The sequence below is a fragment of the Ochlerotatus camptorhynchus genome, unplaced genomic scaffold (genome assembly GCF_037179485.1).
Source record: "Ochlerotatus camptorhynchus isolate MF236.1 unplaced genomic scaffold, CSIRO-AGI_Acam_v1.1 ptg000560l, whole genome shotgun sequence".
Taxonomy (NCBI): domain Eukaryota; kingdom Metazoa; phylum Arthropoda; class Insecta; order Diptera; family Culicidae; genus Ochlerotatus; species Ochlerotatus camptorhynchus.
This window is the reverse complement of record NW_027041043.1, coordinates 26,210-37,233: the sequence shown is the minus strand read 5'-3', so window position 1 is coordinate 37,233 and position 11,024 is coordinate 26,210. Positions and strand designations below refer to the sequence as shown.

Below are 11,024 nucleotides of genomic sequence, written 5' to 3'. Positions count from 1 at the left end.
AGTAACGCCAGCTGCTGGAGCACCACCTATCGCAGGCTGCTGCCATTGACCTTGTTCCAGCTGGAATCGCTGATGAGCCTGTTGTCGAGCACGGAACTCCGTTGCCTTCAGCTGTTCCAAATGGAACTGCAACCGTTCTTGTATCAACTGCTGTCGCTGGTATCCCAAACCTTCCCGCTCTCGCTCCATCGTTGTTTCGAGCTCTTCAAAGTGTCGTAGCTTGATCTCCAGTTTCTTCATCTGTGTTTCGACCAGCAGAGCAACCAAGCTCTTGAATTTCCTCTCTTCAACCAGCGGCAGTATGGCGCTCCAGCATAAAGGCTATCTTACCGTCGTCCTTCTTGGAACCATCCTTCATCTCGACATCAGTGGATCCCGGAGTAGCTGGAGCACCCGGGACTTTGCTCTCTTCATCTTCCTTATCCTTGTAAGGACCAGTACCGGCAATGCCGCTTGTTGCCAACCCAACGTACGGATCAAACTTTCCTCCGAAGCTGAACTTTTCCACATTTTTCAGATGGGCATCCATCATCGTAGCGGGGACTTCGTCCTGTAACAATAATAGAATACATATTAGTAACGAAATATTTCAACCCCATACATCACATACCTTAATAGCGGCAAACTCTTCCATTGCAGCCTTGGCAGTGCTGGCAGAAATCCTCGGATCTACTACCGAAGCCAGGAACGCAACCGTCGACATAATCGGATTGCCAGCCTTACTGAACGGAATCGGCTGGTAGGACAACGGTCCCAGATACGTATTATCATCCTCCAGATAGGGATCCTCTATCGGAAGTTTCAGGAAATGCAGAATACACTCGTCCTGGGTACGCGATCCAACATGCTCGCACACCTTGTTCCAATCATCCTTGTACATTTCCAGACCCTCGAGCAAAAGAAGTGTCTCCTGTTCGGACCAATCACGGAACATGCTTGCAGCGGTCTTGTTCCGCATGGCAGATGGTTTCTTGACGTACTGATCCAAACGAAGACCGAATTGGCCGTGTGGATCTGCGGTGATCGTTCCCGGTTCGGTTTTTATTCCGTCCAACATGCCACCGGAGGGAGCTCCCGTTGCTCCTGGTATGGCTCCAGGAGTAGCTGGGTCATCCTTTTAGTCTGGCTTCTTGTCCAAATCAAGCAAATTTTTAGCAGCCGATGGTTGAGCGGTTGCAATCCGGATGGGGTATCGCTTAGCACATTGAAATGCGAAGTTGGTGGAGGACCCATTAGGGTAGGACGTGAATCAGCATCGATCTGGTAGTTGATCAATCCCCACTGTTCAAGAAAAGCATGAACACGCATAATAGCGCAGACGTCTCCTGCCAAATTTCTTCGGCAAGCATTGCTGGTCAAATACTCCGTTGGGTTCAGCCGATAGGTATCGATCATAAAATTACGATAAGCAAGATAGATTTGAAGAACTCCGGGAGGGCACGCTTCTCAACCACATGAATCGGATTGTAATCGAACCAAGCCGAATAGGATGGAACTATAATATAATGTGTCTACTCGGTAACAATATCCTCCAGGTCGTCCTTGTTTTCATTTTCATTTTCATTTTATGATGTACAAGGGGGTCAGGGGCCATGTCACCGATCTGAACCATCCATAATACACCAGGGAAGGGGAGAGGAGTGAGCAACACAGCATCTTTACCCATGGGGGTTAAAAAAGTTCTGCAAGGTACACTTATGGTGAACCAGCGGTTCAGGGATTGTAGAAAGGAAAAGGGTTGGGTAGGTTTGAAATGCAGAACTAGATGCCGTCACGATTGAATGCGCATGTTTAAACAACGTTGATCCAGGTACCTATAATTAAAATTTTCATATAATCTAGTTATGATCATTGTCAATAATACTTACATTTCGATAAAGATGATGCTACCTACTTTACCTGTTATGTGATACTTATCATCACAGAGTCCAACCTTAAATCGCAGACCAGGTCCACTAACAAAACACTCGTTCCGAGAAGGGGCTTATGGTCTTCTTCTACTTCGGGTTCGCTCACCACCCGGAATGAAGGCTCGGTGCGGTTAGTAATATCAAACAGTGTTACATGCAAACGAAAAAGAGATACAACCAGGATTAGTTTTTTAAAGTAATAGTTTCATCTGAATGCCCAACTAACCATATCTCAGTGACATTGTCCCACTCTGAACCCACACCTAAAGCTATTTTGTGATTATATGGTTGCTTTGGTACTCACATGAAATGTTGTGCAAGTACCACAAGTTCAACAACGCCCAACTATGGACAGTTCAATGTTAATACCATTTACTCTTTGAATCAGCTTACACCAACATGATAATCTACTAAGAAACATCTAAGAACCCGAAAAAAAAAATAACAACAAAAATACATTAAAAAACAATGTCACAATAAGACGAAAATTATTGTCTTAACAATGATTTATATTGTTACGTCTACAATAAATTTACCTTGATTTATGTTGTACTAAACAGTAAATTTCATGGTAAATGGAAAATTTACAATAAAAAAGGGGGGTTGTTAAGTATCTTAACAATGAATTTTTCGAGATTTCCCCATATCATTTTTTTTTTTCAATAACAGTATATATTATTGTTATTTTACTGTTGGTTGGCGGATTTATTGATTAAAAAAATAACAGTGTACTTTAGAGTGTATGTGTTGGCTGGACAGATCTACTTTATCGACTTTATAAAAAAAATCGAAAAAATAAAACATCGCCCCGGGAAGGGAAGGGGGTAGTATGTCTATTACGGGTGCGTCCTTTTTTTACTGGTTTTGGATTGAGATTCGATCCGGAACTTGTGAGAAATTCAGGCCAACTCCCCTGCAATCGATCTCCCTAGGTCACGCCTCCTTGGTGGTTGAGCGTCGTTGGTAAGTTAATACATTCGACTGGAGAGAATCGCCCATGAAGTATGCTTCCACCTGAGAATTCCTTCCTGACATCTTCCAGTGGTGGATTTTTTTTTTATTATTATTGTATGATTATTGACTGCACGGAAAAGGTCTGCATTAAGCGGGATTTAGATGAGGCAGGTGAGTTGAATTCAACTCAACCCGATCTGGTCGTTGACTTGGCAACGAATAGAGCAAGTCCGATATCGCTCAGCCAAACGAACTGTCAAAGGCAGAGCCATACGGGCAGCGCCTATCTTGATTACATTGGCAGTGTTGCTGACCCTCTCATAGTCTGCATGCTTCAATTAGATTTATTTTTATTGTTCGTGACGTAACCTACAATGAAAACACATCAATATTTAATGTAACAACAATTTTTATTGTAATAGAGTTGTTCATTATTGTTCACGATCGAATCATATTAACAATAAAATAAATGAAAAATATGATAAAAATCATTGTAACAACATTTTATTATGTACCTTCATTGTACATCTAGGTAGCACTTTTGCCGTTTCGGAAGGGTACAACATTATAACAATCATTTTTATTGTCGACAATAAATATTAATGTTAGAGCATTGTTTCCATTGAAAATTTCAATGTAATTTTTTTTTTCGGGAATGTATAGAGATAAAGTTCAAAAATACAGTTTTAACTGATGGTATTTTCTAAACATCAAACTGTCCAATATTGGACCCTGCCAACACACGGCGCCTGCAAGGCAATGTGGGCCGTCAGAATGGTTCATCAGTTGCGAAGTGAAGTGCTTCTCAAACTGAAGCGATACATTTCACAATTTTTCAACGTTATCCTAACGTAAACTTAATATGCCCGTCCACGCCCGAAACCCATCCACCACACAAAATCAAATAAAAATGTTTCTGTATGGCAAACACGTCCAGACATAAACAAGAATATGGGTGTATATCTTCACTGTAACAACTACGGGTAATCATCGAAAATACTTGCATTTTACTCAGGCACTTTTGAGCAAACTGCAATCACTCTCTCATACTCGAAATGTGCCACGACCTAATTGGCACAACGACGCCCTATACGCTCTCTGACCAAAGCGCAGGGAATATCCTCCAGGTCGTCCTTGTTGTGAGGAAACTCCTGAGTATTGCTGTTGTCGCTGGTTTTGCCAGCTTGACTATCATCTCCCGTTCGATCCGCATTAGCTCTGTCAATGTCGTCATCCAGATCCGTCATTGTTGCATATTTTATAGGCATCATTTCCGGATCTCTCTAGGGCTGTGGAGTGGCCGGACCTGAAGCAGAATTGCTCGAACCAGCCTTCACCTCAGTCAGATTAGTTTCCGGCTGGGGGTCGTCCATATCCTTTGTCAGATCTTCCGATTCTTCGTCATCAGCACGAGGTTTTTCTTGAAATACGGCCGGTGGCCGACCGCTCTTCCGTTTACCACCTTTTGCTTGCGGAGAAGGCGACCGTTTGCACTTCTGATGAACAACTTTAGCTTTCTTCACTTTATCGTCCGATCCACCGGCCATCAGATCCTCCACACCGAGTCGCAGTTTGTGGACCTTTTTACGACCAGCTTCGTAATCCTCTTCTGCCATCCATTCGTTGTACTCTTCCAGATCGGTTACCCACGAAAGTGAAACACGCCAACGGTCACCCGGTGACATCGGAGAATCCGGCACGGCCTCCGGGGCTAATCAAACGTATTCGGTACCCAGGTATCGTACGAATCCGGGAAGTAATACCAATGAATCATCACATGCTTATCCCGGCGGAATGTAGGCCTTGCATAATCCTACGGCAGTACCGCCGGATAGCTGATATGCGTCGTCTCCTCCTCGTCCATCGTCATCTCAACCTGATGATTGGTTACAATCTTCGATATTCGATTAGCAGTAGCCTTGTCCACTTCGGGCCTAACGTAAACGATCGGTAGCCGCATGCATTCAGCTTCGATTAGAGCCGTCTTCATGTCAAGCAGCATCTGTATAATGGGGTCCTTACGCATAGGGTTCTGAAAGGGTGGAACATTTGATCAAAAGGGAATTAGCACCGGGCGTGGAACATGCTTACCTTGTTTACCATAAAATCGAATTTCCGCCAGCGCTGTTCAGCCTTGTAACGGTACATCGTGGCCAGAATATAAAACAGCGATCCACCCGGTTTGTCGGAGGATCAGGTGCCAAGTACTGAAATTACGCAAAATGATATCAAAATAATTGCACTAAATATAACATATATTTTAATACTTACTGTAAGTTGCTTCTCTTCGCTCGTGGCTCGGGCAAAAGTAATCATCTCACCCTGATGATTGGTTACAATGTCCGATCTTCGATTAGCAGTAGTCTTTTCCACTTCGGGCCTAACGTAAACGATCGGTAGCCGCATGCATTCAGCTTCGATTAGAGCCGTCTCCATGTCAAGCAGCATCTGTATAACGCATAGGGTTCTGAAAGGGTGGAACATTTCAGTGCCAACATTTCAAAGGGGCGTAATTGCTTTTGTAAACAATGGCTTTAGCCGTCCATTTCTCGCAAATAAAAGCCCACCCTTCCAAAATACCAATGCTAGCTGGAACAGGAAACATTTATCTACCTGCTGGTTCATCTGCTCGTGCTAATTCCCTTGTAATCAAATCAGTGCCAACATTTCAAATACAAACGAAGTGACAGACGGAGCGGCTCGAAAACTTTGGTGACTAACCTGCTATTTCAATTTTTCAGTGAACCACATGGCAACACCACTGCTACTGGATTGTACCACATTGCAACACTACTACTGGATTGTACTAGCATTTTCACCAAATGTATTAGAATGTAGAAACTAAAATGCATAAAAAGATGACAAAATGACACACTATCTTTGCACACTGTCAAAGAATCATTATACACAAAATCAACTTTGTTCAAATCAAAACAAAAAAACTAACCCATCTGGTGGATGATGGCACAAGCTTCCAAGAAAATTCTATTACAGCGACCACATTATTTTAATGGATTTCTTCGCCAGTTAGTCGTCTGTCACTTCGTTTGTGATTTCAAAGGGGCGTAATTGCATTTGTAAACAATGGTTTAAGTCGTCGATTTCTCGCGGTTGAAAGCTCAATCATAAAAATGAATGACACCAGCAGGTAGAGAAATGTTTCCTGCTCCAGCTAGCATTGGTATTTTGGAAGGGTGGGCTTTTATTTGCGAGAAATGGACGGCTAAAGCCATTGTTTACAAAAGCAATTACGCCCCTTTGAAATGTTGGCACTGAAATGTTCCACCCTTTCAGAACCCTATGCGTTATACAGATGCTGCTTGACATGGAGACGGCTCTAATCGAAGCTGAATGCATGCGGCTACCGATCGTTTACGTTAGGCCCGAAGTGGAAAAGGCTACTGCTAATCGAAGATCGGACATTGTAACCAATCATCAGGGTGAGATGACGCTGGACGAGGAGGAGGCGACGCATATCATCTATCCGGCGGTCGAGCCGGCGGTTGATCCCCTGCCGGAGGATTATGCAAGGCCTACATTCCGCCTGGATAAGCTTGTGATGATTCATTGGTATTTCTTCCCGGATTCGTACGATACCTGGGTACCGAATACGTTTGATTTGCCGGAGACCGTGCCGGATTCTCCGATGTTACCGGGTGACCGTTGGCGTGTTTCGCTTTCGTGGGTAACCGATCTGGAAGAGTACAACGAATGGATGGCAGATAAGATAACGAAGTGGATGAAGCCTGTCGTAAAAAGGTCCACAAACTGCGACTCGGTGTGGAGGATCTGATGGCCGGTGGATCGGACGATAAAGTGAAGAAAGCTAAAGTTGTTCATCAGAAGCGAAACGATCGCCTTCTCCGCAAGCAAAGGGTGGTAAACGGAAGAGCGGCCGGTCACCGGCCGTATTCCAAAAAAAAAAACCTCGTGCTGATGACGAAGAATCGGAAGATCTGACAAAGGATATGGACGACCCCCTGCCGGAAACTAATCTGACTGAGGTGAAGGCTGGTTCGAGCAATTCTGCTTCAGGTCCGGCCACCCCAGAGCCCTAGAGAGATCCGGAAATGATGCCTATAAAATATGCAACAATGACGGATCTGGATGACGACATTGACAGAGCTAATGCGGATCGAACGGGAGATGATAGTCAAGCTGGCAAAACCAGCGACAACAGCAATACTCAGGAGTTTCCTCACAAAAAGGACAACCTGGAGGATATTGTTACCCAGCAGACACATCATATTATAGTTCCTTCCTATTCGGCTTGGTTCGATTACAATTCGATTCATGTGGTTGAGAAGCGTGCCCTCCCGGAGTTCTTCAATGGGAAGCACAAGTCGAAAACTCCGGAAATCTATCTTATCGTAATTTTATGATCGATACCTATCGGCGGAACCCAACGGAGTACTTTACCAGCACTGCTTGCCGAAGAAATTTGGCAGGAGACGTCTGCGCTATTATGCGTGTTCATGCTTTTCTTGAACAGTGGGGATTGATCAACAACCAGATCGATGCTTATTCACGTCCTACTCCAATGGGTCCTCCACCAACTTCACATTTCCATGTGCTAAGCGATACGCCATCCGGATTGAAACCGCTCAATCCTCCGAAAACCGCTCACAGCTGCTAAAAATTTGATTGATTTGGACAAGAAACTGTAACGCCTCCGCTAGCTATCATCAGACTGACAGCATAGCGGAGACGCTTCATAATGAGGCTAGATTGATATTGGCGTTACGATCATTCGTAACACCCCATTATCAATATTTCTAGCGCGGACAACAACCAAACCCGTCGCGAAGCGTTCGTGTTCTTGATGTATTGAGACATCAGCTGTCTCCCTCTCATAGCATGCAATCTACAGATTGATAAGAAAAGATTATGCAACAAAAGCGGCCAATCAGAATCGGCCGCGTGTAAAATGCAGAGGGGATATAAACACGACTCTGCGCGTGGTGAGATCATCTGCAAGTTGGCTATCGAGCTAGACAGTTAGGAAGATTTAAAGCTAAACCGTAAATTTATTCAGAGCGAAAAATTATAAAGTTACCGAGCAGTGAGTGCTAAGGCACTGTCAAGTGCGGGAGATCGGTACTTTGAAAAGTAAGTGATTTTCTAATCTAATTAAATAATAAAAATTCTAATGTAGTGTTTTGGGTGATAGATATCACCATCAGACAAATACTTAAATTTATAGTGCTAGCGTATCACCGATATTATCGATTCGGTGAATCATACCAGGTAATTAGTTAATTCAGTGAAGTGTGTGGCAAGAAATTAATTAGGTTAATAACGTTTCGAAGGTCAATCCTTCGAAAGAAGGTTCTCGGTGGGGACCGAAAACTATCGGCGTCATCGACGTTCCACCTCGTGGTCGAGTACACAAGCACACAGCAGCCATCTTACACCAGAGTATCTCGGTATCCAGTGCGTTTTCGGACCGCGCTCTCTAGTGCTTTCCGTCGTTCGGTGGTCACCCACCGAAGAAGTGCTCTCTGCTTTCTGCAGCACTACGCAAGCCACGCCGCTAGTAAACCGTGATCGTTTCACGCTCCGCCGCCTACGTTTCCGAACCTTTGTCGGCACCACTCGTCGGCACGGGTAGCCAACGGGATCCGTGAGAGGCTCGACTCACACCGCCGTGAAGAGTCGCCGATCGCACAACCGCAGTATTCTTGTATTCCGTATTCGCCTACACCGTGGCCCCCGGCCAATAGCGACAACCGTTGATCGTACCGCCGTGACTTCGTAGCACACCGAAGAGCACGCTGTGGCCCCCGGCCAATAGCAATAGGCCGTCGATCGAACTGTAGCGATCCCGCAGTCGAACAACGCTACCCACGCGGCTTCCGGCCGACCGCTTCAGCGAACGAGTCGTCACTCCGATTGGCGATTGGCAACAACGGCGTTGGCATTCCGCCGACCTCGATCACCTCCACGTGCATCAGCAGCAACAAGTAACCCGGGTTGCCATCGAAAAAGAAAAGGTTAGAGCGCTTTAGTTTTTAAGTTTAACTCATGTGAAATACGTAGCTTCCAAAATTGTATTCTTTGCCCACACTTAGTTTCTCTTTGTGAGCGAGAACCAACCTGCAAATTCAATCTCAACCTTTGATCCCGTAAATATACATAGTTAAATGAACCTGATTGAATGCTTTTAGTGAATTAATCTCTTTTTGACACACGTTGATTGCATGAGTTTGATCGCGTACGTTAGACACGCCCTGAGTGAGCCAGCTCGGCAAACTTAAACACGCATTTCCGCATCACATCTTTGTATGTGTTGGCGCTTAAGCGGATTTGTTGATTTCGATTCAGGGTTTTTGGTCAACGTTGGTCCGGGTTAGAAAGGGTTCGGTATAAACTACCACAACCTAGCCTGATTCCGTCTCATCTCTGAGTACCAGAATCCGTTAAAGCCATACGTAACATATTCCCCCTGAAAGTGGCGATTTTGGGATCGTATCGTTCCGTTTGTACCGCTTTGAGTTTGGGTCGTCTACTTTCTAGCAGGTTTACTGTTACAAAGCCAGACAAAAAGGATGACCCAGCTACTCCTGGAGCCATACCAGTAGCAACGGGAGCTCCCTCTGCTGGCATATTGGACGGAATAAAAACCGAACTGGGAACGATCACCGCAGATCCCAACGGCCAATTCGGTCTTCGTTTGGATCAGTACGTCAAGAAACCGTCTGCCATGCGGAACAAGACCGCTGCAAGCATGTCCCGTGATTGGTCCGAACAGGAGACACTTCTTTTGCTCGAGCGTCTGGAAATGTACAAGGATGATTGGAACAAGGTGTGCGAGCATGTTGGAACGCGTACCCAGGACGAGTGTATTCTGCATTTCCTGAAACTTCCGATAGAGGATCCCTATCTGGAGGATGATAATACGTATCTGGGACCGTTGTCCTACCAGTCGATTCCGTTCAGTAAGGCTGGCAATCCGATTATGTCGACGGTTGCGTTCCTGGCTTCGGTAGTAGATCCGAGGATTTCTGCCAGCGCTGCCAAGGCTGCAATGGAAGAGTTTGCCGCTATTAAGGTATGTGATGTATGGAGTTGAAATATTTCGTTACTAATATGTATTCTATGCTACGATGATGGATGCCCATCTGAAGAATGTGGAAATGTCCAGTTTCGGAGGAAAGTTTGATGCGTACGCTGGGTTGGCAACAAGCGGCATTGCCGGTACTGGTCCAGACAACGATAAGGAAGATGAAGAGAGCAAAGTCCCTGGAGCCGCTGGCACTACCGGAACGAGTGCTCCAGCTACTCCGGGATCCACTGATGTCGAGATGAAGGATGGTTCCAAGAAGGACGACGGTAAGATAGCCTCTATGCTGGAGCACCATACTGCCGCTGGAAGCATAATTGTCCCACGTGTATGTGAAACTGCATAAGCCATGGGACAATTATGCGTCCACCGGCAGCATATATATTATATTATTATATTATTTCAACCTTCAATCTGCACACTTTGTTTCTCTAAGCTTTTTCAAGGGTCTCATTTCCAATATCTATTTGTTTTCGTTTCATTGTTTGGCTACGGCTGTGTGCTCTACTTATTTTATTTTTCTTAGCTTGGGGGTTTGTGATTTTGTTGTTGTTTGATGGTCTCTCTAAGACAAAGATAACCAATCTGATAAAACAGAGAATTCTTCTCAAGAAGATGATACCAAAGCGTCTGAGTCTAATGCTGCGGCAGGATGCGACCAGCAAAAGTCAGAGGCCGGAGCAGAAGCCGACAAGGGTAAGGACAAGGAAGGATCTTCGGAACTTGCCAAGGAGAATGGTGACCCGAAGGTATTTAACGAGGGAAATTTCCAATCGGCAGCAGCTGCTGCCTTGGCCGCGACCGCCGTCAAAGCAAAACACTTAGCTGCCGTTGAAGAGAGGAAATCCAAGAGCTTGGTTGCTCTGCTGGTAGAAAGTTAGGTTAAAGTAATTTTAAAGCTAAAGTTAGGTTAATCTTAAATTAATGTTATGTTAAAGGTAAGTTAACGTTATGTTTATGTTATGTTAAAGGTAAGATGAAGTTATGTAAAAGTTATTTTAAAGTTATGTTAAAGTTAAAGTTAAGTTAAAGTTTGGTTAAAGTTATGAAAAATGGAAAATGGAGCATTTTGGTAAGGTTATCATTCAGCTCATTAA

At 44.6% G+C, this 11,024-nt stretch overlaps 2 pseudogenes; one reads left to right on the top strand and one right to left on the bottom strand.

Annotated features, from left to right (window-relative positions):
• Positions 1–286: 286 nt before the first annotated feature.
• On the bottom strand, positions 287–4,671 carry LOC135713513 (SWI/SNF complex subunit SMARCC2-like; annotated as a pseudogene).
• Positions 4,672–6,361: 1,690 nt separating this feature from the next.
• Positions 6,362–10,808, top strand: LOC135713515 (SWI/SNF complex subunit SMARCC2-like; annotated as a pseudogene).
• The last annotated feature ends 216 nt before the right edge of the window (positions 10,809–11,024 follow it).